Source organism: Haliaeetus albicilla, chromosome 5, assembly GCF_947461875.1.
Source record: "Haliaeetus albicilla chromosome 5, bHalAlb1.1, whole genome shotgun sequence".
In the NCBI taxonomy this organism is placed as follows: domain Eukaryota; kingdom Metazoa; phylum Chordata; class Aves; order Accipitriformes; family Accipitridae; genus Haliaeetus; species Haliaeetus albicilla.
This window is the reverse complement of record NC_091487.1, coordinates 13,907,696-13,932,883: the sequence shown is the minus strand read 5'-3', so window position 1 is coordinate 13,932,883 and position 25,188 is coordinate 13,907,696. Positions and strand designations below refer to the sequence as shown.

The following is a 25,188-nucleotide window of genomic DNA, read 5'->3' as shown; positions in this document are numbered from 1 at the left end:
TATTTTCCTTCTAGCTTTAGTGAATTTGGCTTCAGTTCTTTGTTTATTTTAGTCAGTCCGATGAGTCATGCTTTTATTTTAACAATGGTTAATAAAAATATTTTATGTGTATGCTTTTCCAGATGTAGGGCTAATGCTCCCTGTGGGTTCAAATAATAGTCTTCCAAAGTGGATTTACACAGGAACATAGTTTTGATAAGAGAGCATAGAAAGTGTCCTTTTTGGTGGAAAGCATTCTTTATTGTATCTAACATGTATTTAACATAGTAGGTACAATTATTTTAAAACTTGTTCTAAAATTTAGGGCTTCTAAGTAAATCCTAGTAAGTAAAGAGGCAAGATACACCCTCTGTATCAACATACTTCTAAAACGAAAGGAGAGGAGGGAACTTTAAAAATGAATTTGTGTTTTGATTTCATGTAGGAAAAAATATTCTTAAATGCTCTTATTAAAATTAGGTGGGTTTTTTTTTTTTAACTCTTGCTGTTTTAATTTGTAGTGGAGAACTGAGTTTCATTTAGTTTGGCTTTTGTATGGCTTTTCTTATCTTAGAATTTCTTTTTTTCTTTTCTTTCCTCTTTCCCCATTTTTGCCATGGGGTCCTGTGAAATATGTGCTGACTTTGTGTTTGAAGCAGTGATGTTCTTGAATCTTGGACAGAGCTTCTCCTTTTTTCTCTTTTATGTCTATTAAAGCACTGGTGCTCACGGAAGAGAAAACCTCAGATCTATAGCATAAATAAAATTTACTCCTCTCAATTGCTTATCTTTTATTCTCTTAAGTTATAATAACTTCACTGGTTCTGTAGTCAACATAACCTATCACACCATCAAAATCCGAATACTTTGAACTGTGAGCGATTCCTCCTTTATTTTCTTTCCCATGCTTTTTTTACATCTTTGTCTTAAAGATTAAATGGAGGAAAAAAGTACCTTGGTTTTTCTTTGCAAGTGTCCTTTAATATATTTAATAAGTTAAATCTTGGCTGCTACTTGAAGAACAGACTTAGAAGGAAAAGACTAAGATAAGCAAAAAGTGCTGGTGGATGTTTTTGGTAAGCAGCAATTTAAATTTGGATTGTACAAAACTATATGCACCTCTGACTTCAGTGTGTCTGAATTTGACTTTTTGTCTTAAACTGTCACACCATATGCTTAATGTTTGTTTACTATCCCAGAGCCTCATTTTACTGATAAGTGAAATTATGTATGTGTTAAATTTGGTAAAACAATCTAAAATCAAAGTTGTCATTGCAATGTAAAATTATTAAAAAGTGGAAATAATAGCCTGTCTGTTTTGTCTTCTAAGCAGAAAGGAAGATTACTTTCTTTTTCTAAGGTAGTGTTACCACCCCTGATTGGAAGCAGTCTTTAACAGTAAAGCTGGTTTTTGAAGACATCTAATTGCTTTAGGTGCCCCAAACCATGGAAATTCATATAAATAGAGTATGTTAAAGTTGGCAACACTTCAGAGCGTGCAAGTCTATAACACTAATAAAGTAATAATGTGACTGTTACAAGGTGTATTAAAACACACTTCCGTATTTTGGAAGGTAGCCTGTAGAGAAATACCTATGAATGCTTCTTGCTGTTATTTCTTAATGAAATCGAAGACTAATGGTATGAACAGCAGCATCTTTAAAGTTTGCACCTTTACAGAAGTACCTTTCAGGCCAGTAGAGGGCACAGTTAGATTAAGTATTGATGTGATGTTATAAACTAATTTCACTAACTTTCTAGGGTCATGAGCCCATAAATCTCTAATGACTATCACAGCAGTAGTTTATCTTCTGGGGATTTTTTGGCTGTCTACCATTGCCTGAAGTTCTCCATTTTCTGGTAGAAGTATAAAACAACTGATTGAAAATGCAGATGCAGTTGTAGATGTACTATTTTTTTTCCGATCCTGTACCTTCACACAGCTTACCTTTTTTGTTGTTTTCTTCCAAAAACAGCTGCTTGGAATTGCTAGTTTAAATACGGGCAGTGGGAGTGTGTCCTCTCTCCCTTTAATGGGAATATGCAGACACTCAGGATATTTGCAGTATTTACTTTCAACATCCGATTCAGATAAAACTCAAAGCACAGTTAGAAGCCTAAAATCCCTGTATGATCAGAGAGAGTAGGCAATCCAGAGCTTCAAAACTCTGTAATTTCAGTTAGTCATTTGAATAACTGTGACTGAATATTTTTATGTGTAAATACCTTGGATTCAGTCCTTGCATTCAGCCTATGCATTAAGACATTTATCTTTTGAAGAGTTCAATATTAGGGGAGATTTCTCAGAGTAAGAGTTCTGTATACGCAGATTTAACTGATTGTGGTAGTTTGTTGTGCTTAAATCAAAAGATCTATAGTTGTATGCAATTTTTGTACCATTTAGCCAAATAGTTTTGCATCTTTTATCTGTTCTTATGTGCTTAAATATTTTTCTCTTAAATTTTTCATCAGAAACTAAGAATTTTCCTTTCTGGGAAACTTTTTGCATGGAGAAGGAAGAAATACTTGGTTTAGTTATCTTAATTTAGTGATCTTAATTTCTTTATTGCCATCTAAATTACTATGACCAAATCATCCATATCACACAGGGATATATCTAAAATGTATATATAGAACTGATTATGTAGTTTCTTACTTTTTAAGTGTATGTATGTATCCTGTTTAAATCAGGGGAAAAGAACAGTCTTCCATTTATGTTCTCCCAGATTAACCAACGTGCACTTTACCATCTTCTTTATGAATCAGTGTAAGTCATACTAAAGTGTTTGCAATAAATGAGTTGATGTTTTCAGTTTGTGTTGACTGAAGAATAGCCTAGTGTCAGGAAAGATCATCTGAAGCAGTTTGTATAAATATCTTGCGTATTAAGGAAGGAATGCACTGTTTTAGAGGATATTATATTTTTCATTAAAAGTATTTGCTATTAATTTTTTGTGTATAGCTGCATTTAAAAAAAAAAAAACAAAAACAAACCCCAAACAGTTGTCAGGTGGTACAGTTGAAAAAAATCAGTTATCGGCTCAGGGGTGTAATTCTCTAGAGTAACACTTCTACCAGCAGAGGGGGCTCCTCAGCTTCTTTGAAAGGAATGGTAACTAAACTGTGGCTGCGAAGACTGGAAGACTGTAATGTTTGCCTCCATGTTGTACGTTGAAAGACCAAAATTAAAAATTTATGCATGTGTTGCAAAACGTATAAGAAAACTTCAGAGAGACCTGGAAGTAAGATAGAACTTCATATGGGAAGTGATACGTTTTGCAGATTAATTACCCGCAGTTCTTCAAATCTGGAGCATTACTTGAAGAATATTTCGTGCTAAATTTTAAATTGTAAGGACCGGGGGGGGGGGGCGGGCTTAGATTTAGGCTTTGGCAAGTTTTTTGCCCTCTATTTTCTTAGAATTTTGAGCTTCCCCTTTGGAAGGGGAAACTGATAGTACTTCCAGCCTAGGTGGCTGGAAAAAGGAGCAGGAAACCTGATTCAAGTTAGGGAAAGTACTAGTGGGAGCTCTTACTGTGGCAGTACTCTTCTTCACTACACATTCTACCTGTATTATCAGTGGCTTGTGTTTCTAGTTTAAGTATGTATTTTAAGGATTGTGAAACATGATTGAATTGATTAAATTTGTTATCTTTGGATACACTTCTTCTCTACCTTCTCTTTGAATAGCTGCTGTAAATGAAATTTAGGCTACTACTGCCATTTTGGTTTTGCCTACTTAAACACTGAAATAGTGTTTGTGATTTTTAATATCTTGTCTAGTGTTTTTTGCAACATTTTTTGCAACATTTTGAGACTCAACACTGTTATTAAAGGTGCTTATTAAGGTGTTATTAAAGGTGCTTACTTTCCATAGTATGGATATTCAACACTTCCTGAACATCAGACCTTGTTTAGGTATTTCTGGTTTAGAACCTCAAATACAGAATCCAAAATCACAGGTTACCATTGCATACAGCTGTTTGCCTTAGGTAGCAGGGTAGAAAAAATTTCTTGAAAGACATGTTTACCAACTGCAGAAACCACTATACTGCATTCACTTTGTTAGTCTCTTTTGTTTGGAGGACCTTTTAATTACATAGATCCAGAGATGTAAACATTTTCACTAGTTACTGATGCTGGACTTAGCTTTTTAACAATTGTTCATAACTTCAAGCCTCCCACACCATTATTCTGTATTTCCTATTTGTCTTAAAATTAACTCAAGGTAAAGTCTTTATATAATCATCTGTAAACTTTTAATTCTCTGTTCCTGGTTTTCTATTTAGAGCATCACAGCAGGTATTCCATTTGTTGCAAAGTATTTCTTCATTTTCAGTACTTTCACCCTCCATTGATGGAACAGGATCAAGGAAAGAAAGTACTGTGATTCTTCGGTATGCAAGATGTATATTTATAGCACTTTGATGGGATGACTTGTAACATGTTGTTGGAAGTTTTTCTTATGCATTTTGTTCTCTACTTGCCTAGTTGAACTGTATATCCATGTAGTCACAGCTGGATCTACACGAGGAAAGTAAAAGTTTTTAAATTTAGTTTAATAATGTCAGCCCATTGAACAGAGACGTTGCCTGCTTCTCATGATTAAGAACACAAAAACAACCTTACTTGTTCAGACCAAGGCTCTGTCTAGCCCAGTGGTCAGTCTCTAGTAGGGTTCGTAAGTAAATGCCTAGAGAAAAAGAATAAGTCAGATTTTTATGGTGCATTTAAGACCTCTTCTGGTCTCTGCTTGTTTTCAAGTCAGGGGATTTCTGAGCTCCAAAGTAGTTCATCTTTGTAACTTGCTACCTCAAGAGATCTCCTCCAGATACTTCTCTAGTCTTAGGAGATTCTCTTGTGATCATTAGATCTAGAGTGGTATATTACTCATACTGGTCAAATGTAATGTACGGATTTTGCTTCCTGGAGAGTATCAAGTACTACAAGAAATACTATTTTTGTTCATATTTTCAAAACCTTTAATTCTTTTGTAGTTGTGTGTTAGGAGAAAGCTAGCATAGTAGTATATTCCAGGAATTTGTTATTCTTGATCCTGTTGTATTGGACTGAAAGTGCTGGAACATTATAGCCTCCATTCATCCATATAATGTGTGTAGCACTGATGGTAGCAATACAGATGTCCTAGATACTGCCGTTACCCTGCCTCAGAGTAATAAACTCTAACGTTCCCGTTTTCAACCATTCTGCACACAATTCACTTGAACTAGGCAGTGTTTCTTGTTCTGTCACATGCATGCCTGTTTATGAAGGAATGAATTTAAGCTGCCAGCATATTTCCTATAAACTCACACGTAGCTGTCAGATGGCTATAGTCCTGTCACTGCTGAGCTAGATTCAAACTGTTCACTAAGCAGTATTGGGTATCGTGCTGCTAGGACCCCAAGTATTGCAATTCTTAGATTCATTTTAAAAATCTAATTGTGGCAATGCTCCTTTAACTGTAGCTGATGCGCAAGATGAAAATTTGGGTAATTGTCCTATTTAAAACATATATTCCACTTTAACTGAAATGTTTTAAAAAAGATATCTCTGATGTTTGTACACTTTTAATACTGTGTTTTAAAATTAATAAGAAGTTCTCCCCATTATCTTGGAAGTGGCAAGGAAACGCTCATATTCTGGAGATTGTGTGCTGCTTACCTAACTGTGTGAAAACATTGTCATTTTCTTGTTGAAGAGGCTATTGTTGAAGAGGCTACTAAATAGGCTATTCTGAAATACTGAAGCTGACTTTTCTTTGTGATGCCTTGTTCTGACCTTCTTCCTTTATCTGTTTAGAACTATGTATATTTTTTCCAAGGACTTTAAGCTTGCTGATTATTAAGATGGAAGTACACTTATTTGACAGATATATGCATAGTAATGCCACTTTCCTGAGTGCTAAAAGGGCTTCTTTGTATACCTTGATCTTTTTCTAACAAAATTATTTCATAGACTTCAATGAGAAGTATTCTCCATAATGCTTATTTTGTAAGAAAAGGAACATCATGCAGGAAGGAATGTGCTTGACCATCAGTGAAAGCTTCTGACTGTGCTTATGCCTAGATGATAATACAGGTCAGGATCTAATAGCTCTCTCTCACACAATTGTTCTGCAAAAGCCGTTAACACAAGTTAGCAAAGAATGGTTCATGAATGCAGTCGATTTTGGTCTCTTCATCCCAAAGGTATGTGTGGGTAAGGGTTGTTCCACATTTGGTATGTTAATACCTAGCACTGTTACATAGAGATGTATTTTTTTAATTATTTTCTTGTTTCCAGCAATGCTGTTGTCAAGGAAACAGAAATCCTTGTAATGCCTTTGTTCACATTCTTCAAATCCACAGCTGGAGATGACTTGTATAGTTTTTATTATGTTCTTAGTAGTTGACACACTCTTGTGCCTCAAAGGGTTTTTTCAAAGAAGTATGTTTCTTTGAGTATAAATAGCACCATCCTGATGTCTACGCTGTTTGATAGGCCATTGTTTTCTTTGCTTCCTCACAAGAACTATATTCAGTGCTGCTTTGGATTAGAATTTATCTTGACACTTGTGTGAAAACTGACATTTAAAGAAAAGGGGGCAAAAATGCAGTGAACCTCTTGGCTTCTGGGTTTGGTTTTCAGCTCTGTAGGGGCATTAGTTTTTTTTTACACTTGGAAATGTCTCCTGAATTAGGATCTCCTTAAATAATACTAGAGTAGTACCCCATGTGGTCTTGCAAAGCATTTTTGACTGCGTTATGGCCATGTTAGAGGATGTGGCAATGGGGGAGAAGAGCGGGAGAAGATGGGTATTTCGTGCATGGCACAGCTAATATGCCTGTGTTTTCCCCCAGAATGGGCAATTAGTTAAAGAAAAATTCAGAAAATAAAGTTCTTCCAAGAGCAGTAGCATTAATGCAGCCTGGCTGGGTCCTGAGACTGGCTGGCTGTAGATCCTTTTCAACTTCTCTTTCCTTTGGGGCTTCTGCAGTGTCTTTCCCTTTTATCCAGCTGATTGAATCTTGAGGGGAAAATACTGAGACCTCTGTGAAATGTGGTTGATTTTGACCAATAGGTGCGAAGTGGCCACAGGCGAGATGCATGGGGGACATGGCTGTTGTGGTAGTGTTATTTCACAAACCTTTCTGCAGAAATCCAAAAGGATGGATAGTGACTTTTGGATGTCCTTAACAATGACATAGAAGAAAGGATTCTGTTTTTTCATGTTACCTAAAAAAAAGTTTTGATTACTTGTGTCATTACTTAGAGAAATATCAAGAATATTAAGTGTTTATCTGACTTTTTTCATAAAAACCCATCTGTCCTGAATGGCTCAGTTCTGCACTTCCTTTATACTGAGAACTCTTCCAGCTCTTTACTAAGTGCCTCTGAAGTAGCCTGTAGTAGAGAAATAAGCAACCTTGTCCTCCTGCAAGCACAGCCAGCCTACTAGGGAAGAAAAAGTCAGGGCTAGGGATGTCAATGAAGTAGTGTCTCTAATGAAGCTTAACTGATACTATCATAAATTAAGCCCTCCAATTATGAGTAGGATCTGTGTGGGCAGCTGCTGTGCAGTCTAATGTCAGAATGTCACCTGAGGTGGGAGAAATGTATGGTGGTGTCATCCCCCTTCTGGATGCTTCAGTAAGATTGCTGGTAAAAAAGTCAAGATTTTGGTGCTTGAAAAAAATTGAGCTAGAGTAGTTTTAAGTTCTTAAATGACTGTAATACATTATGGGAGTATCTCAATTTTTTTTAACAGTTGAGAAATTCTGAATATTTTTGCTGTTTAAAAATATAAATAACACCAGTCTAACTTTGCTTCTTTTCTAGAAGTCTAGCTTTATAGATGCATCTTGCATACTGCTATATATTTTTAAAAAAAATAAATCTGCTAAGAAAGCTACAAGGCATCGATTGTGAATTCGATTCTTTACCTCTCTTGGTCTGATGGTGTTGTCAAGGAAACAAATTTTTGAGAAACTTTGCTCTACTTTTTCAGGTTCTATAGAGAGGTTACTTGTGTAGGATTTATCCAGCATCAGGAGTAGAAACAATTTTCCTGAAGTTTCTATTCTTTTCAGTATGTTCATGTCCTTGCTTTTTTTAAGCAGATTTTATTTTTAACATGTGTGAAATAGCTGCATCTTTAAGGTCATAATATCAGTGAATGTACCAAAGATTGTTGACACTTGATCTTTAGATAAGTCTGATAGAAAGAACTTTAATGACATTTTGCTATATATTTATGCTATAAAGACAACTGTTAGTTACAGATTCCTTTTAAATTAAAGAGCAAGGAAACATGAAAAAAACTCTTGTTCTTTAGAGAAGTTGCTTCGCTGCTGTGGAACTAATGACTTACTCTCCTTTATCATACATATCATGTTTCATTGCAGTAATCGTCCCTCTTCAAAGAAAAAGTATTTTGTGGCTAGTCTGGAACTGTGTTTGATTTGTCTTCCAGTACGTACCTGCTGGCTGACTGGCTGGTTAGGATATTAAGACTGAGCTTTACCTTCAATGAGCTTGTGGAGGCTTTTTATTTATTATTTATTTAATTTAAATTAAACGTGCTGATTTTCTTCTAGGGCACATCTAAAAAACTTCAACCTTTCTCGTATGTTTCGGGTGGTTAATGGATTAAAGATATTGTGCATGACAGATAGTAAAGACTGCATGTGCTTGTATGTTGTGCATGTGCCAGCTGTGTAACACCTTGCTTTCTGAAGTCAGATTTTGGAATTTGTCCTGTTCTCTAGTCTTCTTGTCTTTTTCCAGATTGTACTTTACTCATTAAAAGAAGTTTTCTCATTCTGAACATTGTGACTAGTGGCTGGAATTGTATATTGTTATATAATGAGGAAGAGACACAGCTGGTTCTCTATGGAAAGGACGGCTGTTAGGGATGCAGGTGGTTAGGGATGACATAGTCGTTACAAACATGTTAAAGCTCGGCAAATATGTTAAAGCTAGCACTATGTTAACAATGCAAAAGAAATGAAAATTAATTAGATAGTTCAATCTTACTTTGCTTGCTAGTATTGAAATAGCACTAGTTATGAATGTCCTCATTACCAGCAAAACACATAGCTGCTTGACATAATAGTTTATTTTCATAATTAAATACTTAGTTCTGCTCATCTTTAAGACTGGGTTATATCACTGACATCAGTGGGTTTAAGATTGCATCTATATTTTCCATAGCCTAGAGTTTTTCATCTTTTGGGGTTATTTTGCAGTTATGAACATTCTCAATAGCCTTGGGAATAATAAACAATTTATTTTTTAGTTGAAAGAATGAAGAGTTGTAAAGAAAATGTTACTCAGCCAGGCTTACTGATAAATAAATGCAAGATTCATTAAAGCTCAGCTTTTCAGATAGCTGTTCTGAATCACTAACTGTATACTGCCCCTTAAGTTAGATATTATTTCAAATCAGTGTGGGCAATAAGGCTGCAATAACTACTTCTTAAAATAAGAAAGCCACCTGGTCATGTTGGGAATGGGACAGAATTTGCTCATAAATTTGGATTAGGTTATTTCTTACAGATAGAAATTTGTCCTGAAGTCCAACTGTTTACCATTATTTTTAGAACTGTGATGGCAATGTGTTACTCTGTGCTATTGCACAAATACTGCCAGTCATGCACCTGCTTGCAGTGTATCTGGCTGCGTTGTGTTGTAGAACAGCTGCCACTCATCTGATGGTGGGGTCGGCGGAGCTTGTCCATAGCTGTTGTCCCTCCTGTGTCAAGTTCTCCCAGTGGATAATGTGCAAGAATGGGACAGCTTAAATTGCTCCTCTTAATTTCTTGTGTTTGTACTTATTTGTTTTATTGACTGTATTAATAGAAGAGATGGTTATCTGATTTTATATATGTACGTATATCAACATAAAGCTGTAAAGCACGAATGGCCTTAGCTGATTCACGATTTTATGTTAAAAAAGTATTGTAATATTGAAGTACAGTACAAATAGATATGTTTTGAATTTTGATAGCCACTGTTTAACTGAAGCTTAAGGGAAAAAACCCCAAACATGTTAAAAGATTTGGTCAGTGTTTGTTTTCTCCCTCCTGCTTTCAGAAATAAGTCATAGGTCAACAGCAAATAGATAGACAGTGTTTCAGAAGCTGGGGAGTACAGTTGCTAAGACTGTACTTATGTTCTGAATAGAACAGTGTTTCTTACTGTAGTAGTGGATGTTCAAGATCTGTAGGATGCAAATATCTGTGGGATATGTTTTCGTGAACATATCTATCCAGTCCTCAGTTACCTGTAGGAATTGAGGACAATTAAGACAATTTGCCTTCGAAGTGCTATAAGTCTGAAATTGAGGTGTTTAACACTTATGAGGAATCCCCACTTTTAATAGAGCATAAATAACACTTACAAGGAATACCCACTTTTAATAGAGCATAAATGTACGTGACTTGGAGAAATTATTGTTGCAAATGAGTATGATACATGTAGGTGAAGGGAAAATCAGATTATTTGATAAATGGCTGTAGAAATTTAGCTAATTATCTACTGGGGATTTGTAATACATTTAAAGTTCTTCTCCTTTGCCTGCTGGTAAAATATTGATTGCTTAACTGTTTTTTGGGCACAAATAGTAACTACTAGTAACCACTAATGTGATTGTGCTTTTAGGTGTTCTGAACACATTTGTATCATTCTTAACACACTACTGTTACACTGTGAATTTGATGAGAAACTGCCAAATTTATGTCATGTTATTCTTCTCCCATATAGGTTCAGCAATAGAAAATTTAGTGGTTTTAAAGTAATTCTGTCATTATATGTTGGTTTCTCTTGAATTACTTGAATATGTGCATCAAACTTCTCTGTTTTAACCATGTCATCCCAAATATGCCTAATACAGTGTATGAAGTAGATAATTTATCTGAAGTAAATTTTTGTGTATTCTTTTTCTTAAGCCAAAATTTTAGTATATGTAGTATACAACTGGGGTGGGGATTTAAGTATCTTTGCCATATTTGGCTTCACCTTCTGCTAAAGTAATTCTGGTTTTTCACATTGCACAACAAACCATAGCTTAAATCACTAACTGATTTATAATTATATCGTAACTTCTTTCCATTTCTTCATTTTCCAGGAGCTTACCATTTGAGGTACATCCACAGCCATATTAGCTGTATTACAATGATTCGTCACAAAACACTTAAAGGTTAACTGCAAAATAGCTGGGAATTCTTCCCTTTATTTTGGTGTGTGTGGGAAGTTACTTCTCCTCCACTGTCTGCCCAGCATGAATGTACAATTGTTATTTTGTAGGTTCAGAAAAACTAGTCATGCTCGTAACTTTTAGCTGGCTGAAAATGTGATCTGTGTGAGCATCTTCCTTAGAGTCAATGGAGAATTTGTGATTTGCTTCAGGTGTGATTATCTCAGAATCCTTCTACAAAATAAAGAACATACTACATTGAAAGATGGCAAATGATGGCAGAAACACTTTGCTGTTGGAAGAATAGAGTTACTGGTTAGCAATGGTTTTAAGTATCCTTTACTATATATATACACACTTACTTACAAATTGCCTTTTTTGTGAGCTTTACTTGTAATGTAAGGGTTGCCTGTCTTCAGAGTGAAAAATATTTTTTTTTTATTTAGAGGTGGTTCTCTTATTTTTTTTTTTCTTTCTTTTTTTTCCCTTTTTTTCTTCCTTTGGCAGCTTGCCTTATTATTCAGTGTTTGGAAAGCATACCTCTTTTGCAAATAGTGGGAATTAGCTAAAAAAAGATTGATTGGTACAGATGACTAAAATATCAGATGAAGTCTCTGATAGTATGAATCTTACTGTTTGGTCTGCTTTGCCTCAACTATTCTTGTAACTCTTATTTGATATTTTGGCTGAGAGTTTCTGATGTTTCATTTGGATTGCCTAATACATAGGGTGTTAAATAGTAGGTTCCTTTAGTACAAATTTCTGCAGTAATTCAGAGAATACTTTGGATTTTAAAATGTTTCGAGAAAGTAGCATGCATACTCTACATATTGGGTTATGATGTATATGGTCTAATACCATCTATCTCTGTAGAGCAGATGAATTCAGTTGAAAAACATGTTTTAAATTGTTGCTTTCCTCTTAATTTGCTGTAAATTCAGTGGTGAGCATCAGAAACATACACATTTATTCCTCTGAAGTGTCAAAAGGCATTATTTTGTCATACTTCCACAGAAATAGCAGAACAGTACTAACAACATAGTTTTGCTTCTTATTTATTCCTTCTATTCCCTAGTTGTTCTGTTCTAAAAGGGGGGAGGTAAAATCTGTAGTAGCTTTGAGGGCACATGGACCATAGCAGTTGGCCTTCAATTAATGCCTGTTTGGCAACATGGCTTGCTTTAGGGTTAACCTTTTACATTCGGTAATGTTAGTGTAATGTAACTGCCCGTTTTATTCTGCTGGCCATTTAATACGGGAACAGAAGTAGTTCTCATGAAACTTTCCAAAAGTGACCATTACTGAATTTTGACTGTAAGAAAGCGTTTCAACAGTATTTTTGGTGTTCTTACACAGAATAAAGAGAGGGACAAGAAAGATCTATATACTAAGTTTTACTCCTCCAGTGTATTTCTTTTTTTGGATAAGCCTGAGTAGGTTGTGTTTTTCTGAAACATGCCTTGAGCACTTGTTGGAGAACTACAGTTGTGATTTTATTGACTAGTTTGGTTGAAGATCACTTTTATATGAACTTGTGTCTTTCATAGGAGTGCAGGAACATGGTCTTAATTCTCACTGTTGTTCATCTCCAGAGTTTTTAAACATTTTTTTTCTTGCTTTCTCAGTCCATTTAGAGCTTAAGAAAACAGATATTGGGGAAGGTGGGTAACATGTAGATCTCTCGAGGAAGTTCTTCCCAAATCTGGAATTGGGAGTCGTAGATGTATGCGCTGTTTGGGGTCAGGTATTGTCCTTTCACTGATGAGAAAAGGATCAATGCTTTCTTGGAGGATGACATCCTCCCGAGCAAAGTCCAGCTAGGTGCTGTTATAAGCAGGGTACAGACTTGGGGGTTAATGACCTGCAGCATGGAGTGTCTCATACCCTTCTCTGTTCTCTGGGCGGTAGGTGTTGCCAGTGCTTGCAACGCACCTTTGAAGCAGAACACTAAATGTGCACTTAGGCAGTTAGGCAGCAGCAGGAACTGTCTTTTAGACAAGGTCAGGAGTTTCTTGGCACTATGCAATTTCAGAACATTTGATTTTCCTTTTTTTAGAAATATTTCACCTTGTTTTTCTCTCCAACCATAATTCTTGACAAAATTTTCATCAGGAGAGACTTTTCAGGTATAGAATAAAACTGCTAGTCAAACTGGGTAGAGAGATACAGACCAGTAGGACATCCTTATAGCATATAATTATTCACATTGTTATTTTGACTGATTAAAAGTCCTCTGTGTCAAATAATTGGAAAGCAATGGAGTAAACTTAATCTGTTGTACTTTAGAATGCTGCCTAAATGTTTCTTCTCCATCTTGGAGCACATTATTCATTAATCTCTTTTCTAGTGGAAGGAAGCTTTCTTTACTCTTAAAAGAATAAAGCATAAAATACCAAGGCATGACTGTTTTGACACCCTGTTCTTGGGATCAGTTTTTTCCTATTTTCAGGGTTTATTTCTGCAAGTCTTGATCAAGACCAGGATCAGTGTTGATGATCAAAACCTCCTTCCTTCTCTGAAGTCAGTAGTGGTTATAACTTTCCCCCAACAGAATCATGTCAACACATTTTCTGATTTTTCACATTTTTACATGATACATTGTATTTTCAGCCCTGTAATTTGGTTGAATTTTTCTTTTTGTAATGAACTTGACTTAGCTGTAAACAAGATGGAAGAAAGTATACAACCTAATGTGGATAGTATCCTTAGTATGCACAGTAGTGGTACCCGTGGCTTGATGATGAATACTTTCAAACAAAATCCCTCATGTTGGTCTTGTGATCTTGAGTTCAGTTAAGGAAGCTCAGTCATTTTTGTTTTTTGTTTACATCTGATGGTGTGAGGAATTTATTTTTAACTGTCTCTTCTGAGAAAACAATCAGAATTAGTGGTTTTTTTTCTCAGCTTTTGCCTGAAGGAGAGTTTCTTAACAAAAGCCGTGTACTTGCATTTGAACTCATATCCCTATATTAGCCGGTAAGCAAAGGTACCCAATTTTCCTGAGCAACAAAATACTTGATTACAGGTCTAATGATAGTTTAAGAGGTGTTTTCAGATGTGCTGAAATCAAGGACTTGAAGCAGATGAACTTAATTATCTTTGTGAATATTCACAATCACATTATGTGCTTTAAATGTCACATTTGGAAGTAGTGCCTCATTGCTAGTTAATTAACAATAATTACTCAAGGTAGTACTTATGTTCCTGGAATTTCTTACCCACTGTGAAAAATGTACTTTGCTTCTAAAGGTTTAGCAGTATAAAAACCAGATTTTACTTAACTCATTCTTAAAGTGTTACTGTTGCTTAGACCCTCTGTACATTTTATCTCTACCTGTGCTGCATGGAGAATCAGTTACTCCATTCCATTTGCTCTTCTATATCTGGGCAGTGTTTTTAACATCTGAACCATGCTGTATATGATATTTTTTTTTCTTTCTAAAGAAAGCAAGCAGTTGATTTTTATTTTTTTTTAAAGCAGAATACGAAGAGACAAGCAGTAGCCAATGAGGCTGGCAGTCTAGATCTATCATGAGGTGTTACGAAGGTGTGTTGACATCTTCAGCTAAAGAAATATGGCTTATGATAATACCAGAAGGGTTTTTTCTGTCATAGCACCTATGCTCAGTATGTTTTTCTCTCTGTAAGGATGGTTTTTCTTGGCAAAGAGCATTATACAACCTAAGATAGCTTACAGTGCAACCAAAAAAACCTCATATATCCTAGAAAATCCTCCCTATGTTCTAGTTTCCAGCTTCTGTCTTCCATCTTTCTTCTCTGCCTTTCATGTAGAAACTTAATTGAAATGTCAAAGGATTCTTTTCAAGTTTTTTCCCTTAAAAAATAAATCTTTCTTCAACAATGATAGTCTCCTTGTTTGCAGCAGCACACTTTACATGTGCTTGTGTGTGTATGTATATTAAAATACATATATTTATATAGAGAGAGCTTTTATATATAAAGAGCTTTAAATTAACAGAAAACCTCTATTGTCAATTACTCATACTTAAAAAATGGATACTCTCTTTGCCTGCACACTTCATTCACCTGTGTGAATGAGGTGTCCACTGAAATCCTGGTAATAGTATATAACTTATATTTCATAATAATCTTTTTCTGTGACGTATAAATGCTTTACAACAAAGTTTTTGTGACAGCACTTACAACATGCTAAACATGTTTGAATTCTCAGACATCAATTTAAAGCTAATTCAGAGAACAGCAAGAAAAGCTACTAAATTTTAGAAACAGTCATGAAGATTAATTAAACTAATGATCTGTGCTTTGTGCAGTGGGAATGGAGATAACTGCAGGTACATGAAGGCATAACCAAGCAAGTGATGAATACTGTTTGGAGTGGTAAAAGTATTTTAGTGATGGCAACATAAATGGGGAAGAAGCTGAGTGATAGGAAGCTGAAATAATAACATGAATCTGACTGTGGAAGGGTCTTGAAAGTGTTATGTGAAAATCACATTGGAGGTGGTAAGCACTTCATTGAGGAAACTTCCCAATAATAATTTTTCAGTTGTAGAATGACTTGGAGAAAACAAGCTTTTCACAACTAACAGGTTTTGATTTTAAGTATTTGGAGAAGATCATAGACTCATTCTAACTGAATGGTAATGTTCTGAATGTCAAAAAACTTTCACCCATATGTCTGCTATGTCAAATGGGTTGAAAAAAATAACACTGCTTTATTTTTTTTCTGCCATTACACATGAAGGACTCTTTTCTTTGTAAGGACTGATGAGAAATCTGCTTTTGGGTATCTTGGTATAGAGCCTGGTTTATCAAAAAACTTGATATGCAACTGTTGACATTATGATTGTTTATTTTAGAAATTGTTCAGTTTTATGTGCTTATATGGGAATTAAATACTCCTGAAAAATATGTTCAAAACTGGTCACTAATCTCCTTAAATTTTTGCTGATATACAGAAGCCTGTAACGCTACTAGAATTTTCAAGTAACCCAAACCCAAAATATTTACATTAACTTTTAATTTTTAAATTATTCATTCTGTAGTTCTATAGTGATAGTGAAGTAAATGCAATGAAGTACTTCTAGTAGTGAAGTAACACTTTCTCTAGGCATGTCATACTGCAGTGAGAAATGCTGAACCATTCTACCTGATCTGTGGTTGTATTGCTTAAATGTTTATGTTGTGGTAGTGACAGGGAGTCGAGCACTCTGGGACCTATGGTGGAAGTTACTTTGGGTTTATGTGGATGTTTCAGTGCTGCACTGCATAGAGCAGTCAAGCCAGCTTGGGTGCTAGAAGCTGCAGAGGGGGGGTTGGTGTGATGCCCTCCCGAGCTAGGTAGGTGTTCCTCTGGGATAGTTTAACAGTGGGATGTCTCATGGTGCCACTGCACTGATGTGGTGATCGAGTAGGTTTGCACTATGTGAATGGAACCAGAGGCATCCCCTCATGATAGAATAGAATAATTATGCATTAATGCTTGCTAAAATGAAATGTTTTCATCAAACTTTAGGAAAAAAGTGTGTGGGAGGGGCAGTGGTGTGTAATTTTACAAATATCTAAATATTACATTTGCTTATATAGTTAAAAATAATTAATTGGGTCCTATGTAAGTGCCAGGCAATGTTTGTAAGGGTCAGTATGTTCACATCTGCTCCTTGATAATTCTACATTGTCATTGATTCATGGTTTCATGTCAACATCCAAATAGGAGAAAGCTAGTTTTTAACCTGGTTCTAGATTTTTAGCATGGAGTATTATTATTTTCATTTCCAGCTTCAAAGCTATGCTTTTATAACAGTTGTAACATGAAAGTTAGTAAGACTGTCTCCCTAATATGACAAAACCACAATAATTATGCAAGCTTTTTACTTAATTTCTAAACTATTACTATAGAGTAATATAGTAGATACTTTTTAACTTGTGCAATTCTGAATATTTATAGATGCTTTCAGCCACACTACTCACTTGAGCTGTACTACTAGTTTAAATTAAAAAAAATTAGTTACTGCTGGCAAATAGCTTTGAAACATTTGAACTTCAGTAATAATAATCCCTCTTTAAGGCACAACTTATTGTATCTTAAATTGCTGTCATTTTTCTCACCATGTGATAGCCAGATAAAGTAAATACACAATTTTTAGATGCTTATCAGCTTTAAGAAAGAAAAAGTTTTTTAAAAATGAATATTGAGGCTCTGTTTAATGTTGTTGAATCTATTATTAAAGTAAACAGCCCTCTGATATATTAATAAAGAAAAGGCTATTTACCAAAGGAGTATGTTAAAGAAATAGCTAGCTGTTCTTTCAAGGTTATTTTTCAAATCTTAAAATTTGATGCAAACTGTTCTGCTTTGTATTGATGAAAAATATAATCAAAGATCTGTTGTTCAACTTCAGGTTAGCTATATGATTGTACTACATTACAGGAAAGTAAACAAACATAGAAAACCCTCTCTGCTGACTAGATGTACGTTAGGTTTGCAAATTACCTACCAACACCCTTTGGGATAAAGGCCTTCATGAAATCATTGTCAATAACTTACTGTTGGGTTGACTTATGTTATAGGTTGTTCTTCAAGATTTCGCAGGAGAGAGATTAAATGTTATAAAGCACAAAGTACAGAAGCTCCATAGGGCAATCTAAATGATGTTATAGGAACTGAACTATATTACAAAGAGGAATATTAAACATATTTGTAATCTTCTGTTGTCATATGAGTGCCAGGCCCCTTTCTATCTAATGGATTGCATAGATATGCAAAGGAGAAATAATAAAAGCTAATCAGTTTTGTTTTATGTAAAGCTGTTAATATGTAGATACTTGAGTTCCCTCAAAAAAAAATAAAATCTGAGTATTCTAATGAGGCATGTTGACGTTGTGTAAATTGCTTGGAGAAGAGGAGCTGCTGTAATCACTTCACTTGAAAAGTGAATATACTTAAAAAGAAAATAGGATGACACAGCCGATGTTGTACATCTGTGCTAAAATTACTGTGAATTAGACCAGTCTCAGTTAACCTGAGACAGTTGGTGTAATGCTGGTGGGGGCTTTACCAACTGGGGAAACAAACCAAAACTGTACCCCTCTCTTTAGTGTAGAGACACATGGATGTGAAGAGCGGGAATCAGTGCGATGGCCCCAGTGTGCTGAAGATAAATGTGGAAGTAAAATATTTTTGTCTGTAACATGAGGGAAGCTGGAAGGGAAGGTGACACTTCTGTTGGTCACAGTAATTTCCTAGCATGCTTACCAGACCTGCAGCTGTGCAGTGGCCCACCAGTGGGCCAAGGAATAGTTCTGGTGAAGGCTGCACCGAGTGAAGAAAACTGAGTTGTGGTGTGTGTTTGGAGGGAAACTGCAAAAAAATCTAAAAAATGGACAAGTTGTAAAACAACTGGCTTCTTTCCTAGATAGCTACTGCAGAGCAGGATTGTCTCCACTACACTTAAATGTCAGGAATATCCTGAGGGAATACCTTTTGTGTGCACTGCTGCACACATTAAAGAAAACCTGGGCTCTGTGGAAGAAAGCCCTCCCCATCTGTGGTGCAGACTATTTTCTTGAGTCAGCAGGTCTTATAGGAGGCACTGAATATCCTGGGAGCCAAATGTGAACCTCTGAGAAATCCCAGGGTCTTTGGGGTGTCTGCCTCCTACACTTCCAAATACTGGAGACACTCCCCGTTAGTGGCCAGGAAATGCAAACATCCATAAAGTAATAATCACTTGTACCTCACCATGTTATTCATTCTGTGATGCTCTTCAGCTTCCAGGATTTAACCTGGAAGTATTTTTCCAGTATTTTCCAGTATTTTTCACAGACTTCATTCTGGATAAAATCTGCCTTCAGCCATCCAGTGGAGACCCACCTGAGCAGCTTTGTGCTTGGAGTTGTTGTCTGGAGGCTCTTTAATTTACGTAGGAATTACACATTTCCAATTCACATGCAACAATTCAATGTGTGTGTTAGAAGGCATAATATTCACAACATACATAGCAGCTTGTTCCAGGGGAAGCAGGAGACCAAACCTTGTTTCCAGAGACCCTTGTCACTTGGACCATAAACTTCCTGTATGTTTTTCCTCATTACTTTCCCCAGTTCTTAGAGACACGTAAAAATCATAATAGCTTAATAATGGTACAAACAGTTGTTATAAAGCAGGATGTTTTCCACAAGAAAAACAGGAAAGATTCTCAGTCTGGGTGACCTTGGTAGAACTTGAACAAGTGGAGGCTCCTATATTGTACATCCATCCTGCTGAATAACATCTTATGGAGAAAAATCTTGAAAAGACCTCAACCAAAGTTTATCCCTGTAGCCTTCAGGCTAGGTGTATTCCTCAGAGCACTTAAAAAATATCCAGTATAATTTTAAATAAGCTATCAAAATAAATTACCTTCTTCAGTGCTCTCTTGTTGTCCTGGCTAAACTGACTGTAGTACAAAGTTATCTCTGCTACAACTAAAGTTTAGTCTTATCCTCAGTGTCACTTAAATAATCAAACTGCTCATTGTATTTCTCAAACTGTATTCCACTCTGGGAAATGCAAAAAAATCTGCTCGTGCTTCAAGACCTTTACTGCAAGAATTTAATCAAACAGTGGGCTTGCATCCGTCTTTTCTCTTCACCCCTGTTTCTGAACTCCTGCAGGATAAGGCTATTTGTGTGGAAATGAATCAAGCTGTTAAAGTTGCTCAGCTGCCAGAGGTGACTCTGATATTTCTTCCTCTGAAGGTAAAGATCACTCCAGCTTGTTTCTAATTGTGTAATACAGCTTCAGTAAAATGCTACTATAAGCTGTGGTAGACAGTCCTGAATTAATTATTCATCTGGATATTAAAATATGTAGGCAAAATCAAATATCTTCAAATCCATGATAACATGGATCCTACACCTTAATATAAGTTCAATTTTTTGCAGTTCCCAGCGTGTCTAGATTAGTATAGTTTTCAGAGATTGCAGCTTCACTGCCTTTTAGAGAGACGAGCAAGTGCTGTGTGTAACGTGACTGATTCACTTGCCTTCACTTGATGTCTTGGTACTGCAGAGTTTATGCTGAAACCAGCAGTGGAGGGAGCGACGTAGTACAGAGGATGCTGAACTGGTCTGAGGAGCTGGCATCTCTGTCCAAGGGTATTTGCTGCCAGCTGTTGCACTGCTGTCCCACAAGTGCCTTGCTGGCCTTTAAAGGGCTCTTAGCCAAAAGGGCTGTGTTTGGAGTGGTCTGATATCAATGAAAAGCAAAGTATTTTCCCAAATCTTGGGAAAGGGGAAAAAATGCTGCTCTTACCTCTGTTTCATCTCCATTCTTTTGGAATCTCTCCTTTTTAAGAACAAAGAAGAACTGGGGAAACTCTAGCTGTCTGCCAAAATAAAAGTCAAAAGAAGGATCACTGTATTTGGAGATCTTGATCTCATTACCTGAAGAATTTATGCTGCAAACGGCTGCAGTCTTCTAGTGTCTTTTAAAATGATGCATGCGATATAAAACATTTTAACAAACAAATATGTGCTTCTGCAGAAGGAATCAATGTGTTTTGAAAGTCTATCAGTGTAATTTCCCTGAAGTTTTTAAATGAGCAGGCAAGATAAAATGGTTTCAGGAGAATTTTGTTAATAGTGATGTTTTGGTTTCAAGGAAAGAAACTAGAACTGTGAAGATTTCACTTGGCAATGTAGAAAAAATACATAAAAGTAACAAAAATAAACATGTCAGTTTTCTCTCAACTTTAATGCTGTAAAGAAATATAACCAATAAAAAATGGCAGCAACTGTACAATGATTGTGTTTTGAACAGATATATACCATAGGTTCTAACCAACGTATGAGTTAAAGCTCTAATACGTATTACAAGAAACTAAGCTGCTTTTTCACGCCACACTGTGTACCTGCCTACCTTGATTATAGTTTAAATAGATTATAAGATTTGATAGTTCTCTGGTTGTTCAACATGTATCCTCAATTTGTAGTTTATTTCCCCACCCTGCCTTGGATGGCAGTCATTCCTGTAGAGAAATTCAGATGATGTCTAAGGAACACTGAATTGTGTTAGTGCTTCTCTTCATTGCCCACTTCCCTGGAAGTATTTTTAAACAGCAAGATCATCTTACTTACTGACCTTGTTTTAATATTTTTTTATTTTAGTGGGGGTGGAACATGTGCTGCTAGTACTGTTCATTAAACAAGTAAGATATATAGCTCCTACTGTATTTAATTTGTTGAAACTGATTTTGTCACTTTTTAAATGTGCCTTGTATTCCACTGTGATACTAAAAATAAATGCGTATTTGAAACCTGTAGCCCTCAGCCCTGTTTAAAAAACAAACTTCTCTGCCACACACACTGTACATGAAACTTTGTGCCCCTAAAACTCAAAGCTTGGTGCCATATCTGAACTAGATGTTCACTGAAAATGCTACAAAACAATGAACTGAAGTCAGATGGTCTATGATTGTTTTATGAAACCCATTTAAAAAAACAAACAAACCAAAACACCCCAAACCCCCTCAAACAAGGAATTGTAGATTGGTTTTATTTTCAAGTGAATATAAGAGTACTCCAGCATTTAAAAATGCTCCGAAGTTTCATTTTAGAAACATGGCTTCAAAAAGACTACTTCAAATTCAAAAGCCTTTTGTTTAAATAATGATCAAAGATGTTAAAATTAAAGCAGATATTTATTCTTAAAAGTATTATGACACTTAAAAAAATAAAATGCTGCTTTATCTTGCCCTTTAATGTGGTATTTAACATCAGGCATGTGCAACACTTTATGAGATACTCCTTTATTTGTAGAATCTAGATCTGTCTATGCTATTTTAGAATATTGTTGTCATTATTCAAACTCATAATTGATTTTAAGTGCCTAAGTGGTTCTAGTTATTCCAGGTATTGTTTAAACAGTGTGTATATATATATATGTTTAGTATTTTGACTCTGAAACATGTATTTTGGGTTGGCTGGGGAAAAATTTTTTACTTCTAAATGATGTGCAATAGTTTATTTATTCCTCAAGGAAAATGCACTGGTTCTAAGTCTCCCCCCCCCCTCCCACCTTCAGCCTGTAATTATCAGAGTTGAAAAATCAACTACTGTTGAAGTTAATAAATTTTCATTTATTTTGGGTGAAAAGTTCAAAGCTGAAGTGCCTTTATAACAAATGATAGACCAAAGCTTGCACAGTAGCGATCATACTTCAATAATGTAATGATACTCTAAAAATATCATTTAATAGGTAGTAGTAATGTCTTAAGTCTGTGATTACTGGATCCTTGGGAACACAGATTACTTCTAAGGGATCCATAAAAAATGATTAAGAAAAGTGTGTTACTTGACAGTCGGTTTAAGGGAGCTGCATAGCCTGTGTTCCCACTGGGGGTTTCTTTCAGTTCTGGAAGCTGGAACAGATTGAAACCCACTTTAGTATTGCTTTTTTTTGGCGATGCTGTTGATTATCACCACTTAATAGCATGTTCTCTAACAGTACCCTTTTAAAACTGTATCTGGTAACAACATGTCTGGTTATTGTTCCCCTGAACCCCTCTCCGGAGCGGTGCCTGTGTCTGATCCTGCCCTGCTCAGCCGCAGCAGGACGTGCCTGGCCGCGTTGGGCAGCAAGTCGCCTGTGCTGTGATGTGGCCGTGCCGGTGCACGGAGGGAGGATGCCGCGCGGTAAGCGTTGCGTGTGTTGCGGTGTCACAACACGCTGAGGCCCGGAGAGCTCTCTGACATGTCTCCTGTCTTTGAAACTATTAATCAGTCACTTCACTGTGGCAGAGCCACATCAGAATGACTGCTAGATTAGCCTTGTAAGTGCGTCTGAAATAACCCAAACTTTCTGCAGGGATGAGTTATTCCGATTTTGAGGGAAATGATCTTTCTGGTGGAAAGTGAAGCAAAGATTAGAGAATCTCTAGAGTGAAAAAAGAAGCTAGCTTCACTGCCTAAAAGTGAAGAATCACTATGTATTTAATGAATGTGAAAGTAATTTTGCAATATTTTTTCAGACCCAGATGCTTATCAGGTGGTCATAAATATATTGTCTAATTGTTCTTAACTGCATAGTTATGCAGTATATGTATGAAACTGCTAATTGCTTAATCAGAAATTAATAGCGGTGTTAATATTCTCTCAGCTAGGAGGGTAAATTATAGTAGATGATACAACACTGAGAGATTAAAATCCAAATTTTCAAACTCAATCTAAAGCTTGAAGTTTATTAAGCCCCCACCCTCAACTTCCATTGGCATTAACGACTCTTGTAAGTACCAACACATATGGAGATTGGACCACTTGGATCTTAATTCTTACATAAGCAAACAGAAGGTTAACAAACTTTAAAATTGCAAATGAAAGAGCCAAAATGAGGATGAAGTAGTTATTGTGAATTAGAATACCTCTTTCTGGTGAGAACTGCCTTCCTCTCTAAAATGATGGTATGACTTGTAATGAAGTAGCTTTACTGTTGAAGTTAAACATTATAATGGTTTTTTAATGGCACCTTAATGGCCTCTCTGAGGACTTGCACTGAAATAATTTTACCTTCTCATAATTGCACTTCATAATGGACTATAGCAGCACCATTTAAGGTCTCAGTAATTTTTTCATTGGTTTGTTAAGTATAACAAACCCTCTAAGTTACCATTCTGTCAAATACAAAAAGTATTAGTTTTGTTTTTATTGTTGTATTGGGTATATCTTCCACACCTAAATATTTTGTCTGTCTCAGCAATAAGGTAGTAACTGATTTTAATAAAATTTTATCTGCATTGTGTAATAATTGTGTATATTGAATTGATTTGCCATCCAAGAGGAGAATTTCTTATGATACACTCTTTATTTCATGTGTATGTGTGACTCAAGCTAGGTGTCATGAAGTAGATTTTTACATATCCAATGCTTACATTATTCTGTGCAAATAGCCTGAAAGAAAGTGCCTGTTCAGCTTTGTTATTTTTGTGAAGCCCAGGTGTTGAATGGAAATAGTTCACTATAAATCTGGCATGACTTCAGCTCAACAGGCACAGCTACAGATATGCCATAATAAAAAGAATATTTTACAATGAGTTGCTGTGTCATGAAAGCACTTACATATAACTGCTATTGAATAACTTTGAAACTTTTAACTGTGTTTTTATGTAAATGACCTAGCAGGCCAAGATTTCACCCTGAGCTTGTTCATACTTTCACAGTTTACTTCAGTTCTCATCACAGAGATGTTAATTGTAGGTAAACATCCTTTATAAACAAACTAATTCTAATCGTCAGTTTATAAAGGCAGCAGGGCCTATTTCTGAATAATTATGTAATACTGTAGCATTTATATACTTTAATCGAGCATTTAAATATGTTATTAGTATTCTGATATTTCATGTTGCAACATTCATGCATGTGTTACTTGTCAATGTTTAGCAACATTTCATCTGGGGTAAAACTTTAGCTTTTGATACAATGGCAATATATAATTTACAAATTCTCTAATAGAAATGTCTATGAAATGTTTATATCAGTCTTGCTCAGTCTCTTATCATTACCTTTTTTTTAATAATTTACGTCTTTCTTAAGAGTTCTGTTTGCCAGTTTTGACTTGACAGGCTCTTATGGAGGCTACACTATTTATTTATACTAGCAAAAACCCAGCCAATATGTATATTTCAAAATTATTTATGTTTTCAGTTTTGATTGGCTGATTAGATTTTTCCTTGTGCCACAAGTTAGCTTTTGAAATATGGAATCGTTAGGTGGATGTCCAAGAGTAGATGGCCATCAAACAAGCTTAGGTTGAATGTAGTAGCTCTCATTATTAAAGCTTTACCAAGAACATTCCCTTATTGTATATAATTGGATAGATAGTTCTTGACATAGTGGTGTGGGGTTTTTGTTTTCTGTTACAGAATTCTGTTTTACTTCTTTTGTCTTTCCCTTTGCCAGCTGAAAATGTCAATGTTTTATCTTAGTCTACTAGTGTTTCTTTAAAATAATTTTGTAGGATGCTGTCAGCAAAAAGTACACTTCTGATTAGGTTGTTATTTTCCTGTTAATGG

The 25,188-nt window shown here is 35.7% G+C and overlaps 1 protein-coding gene across 1 annotated transcript in view; it reads left to right on the top strand.

The window, feature by feature from the left end:
* The window catches only part of WDR25 (WD repeat domain 25), a 70,343-nt gene that overhangs the window by 4,042 nt on the left and 41,113 nt on the right, over window positions 1-25,188 (top strand). The gene's annotated exons all lie outside the window — the stretch shown is intronic.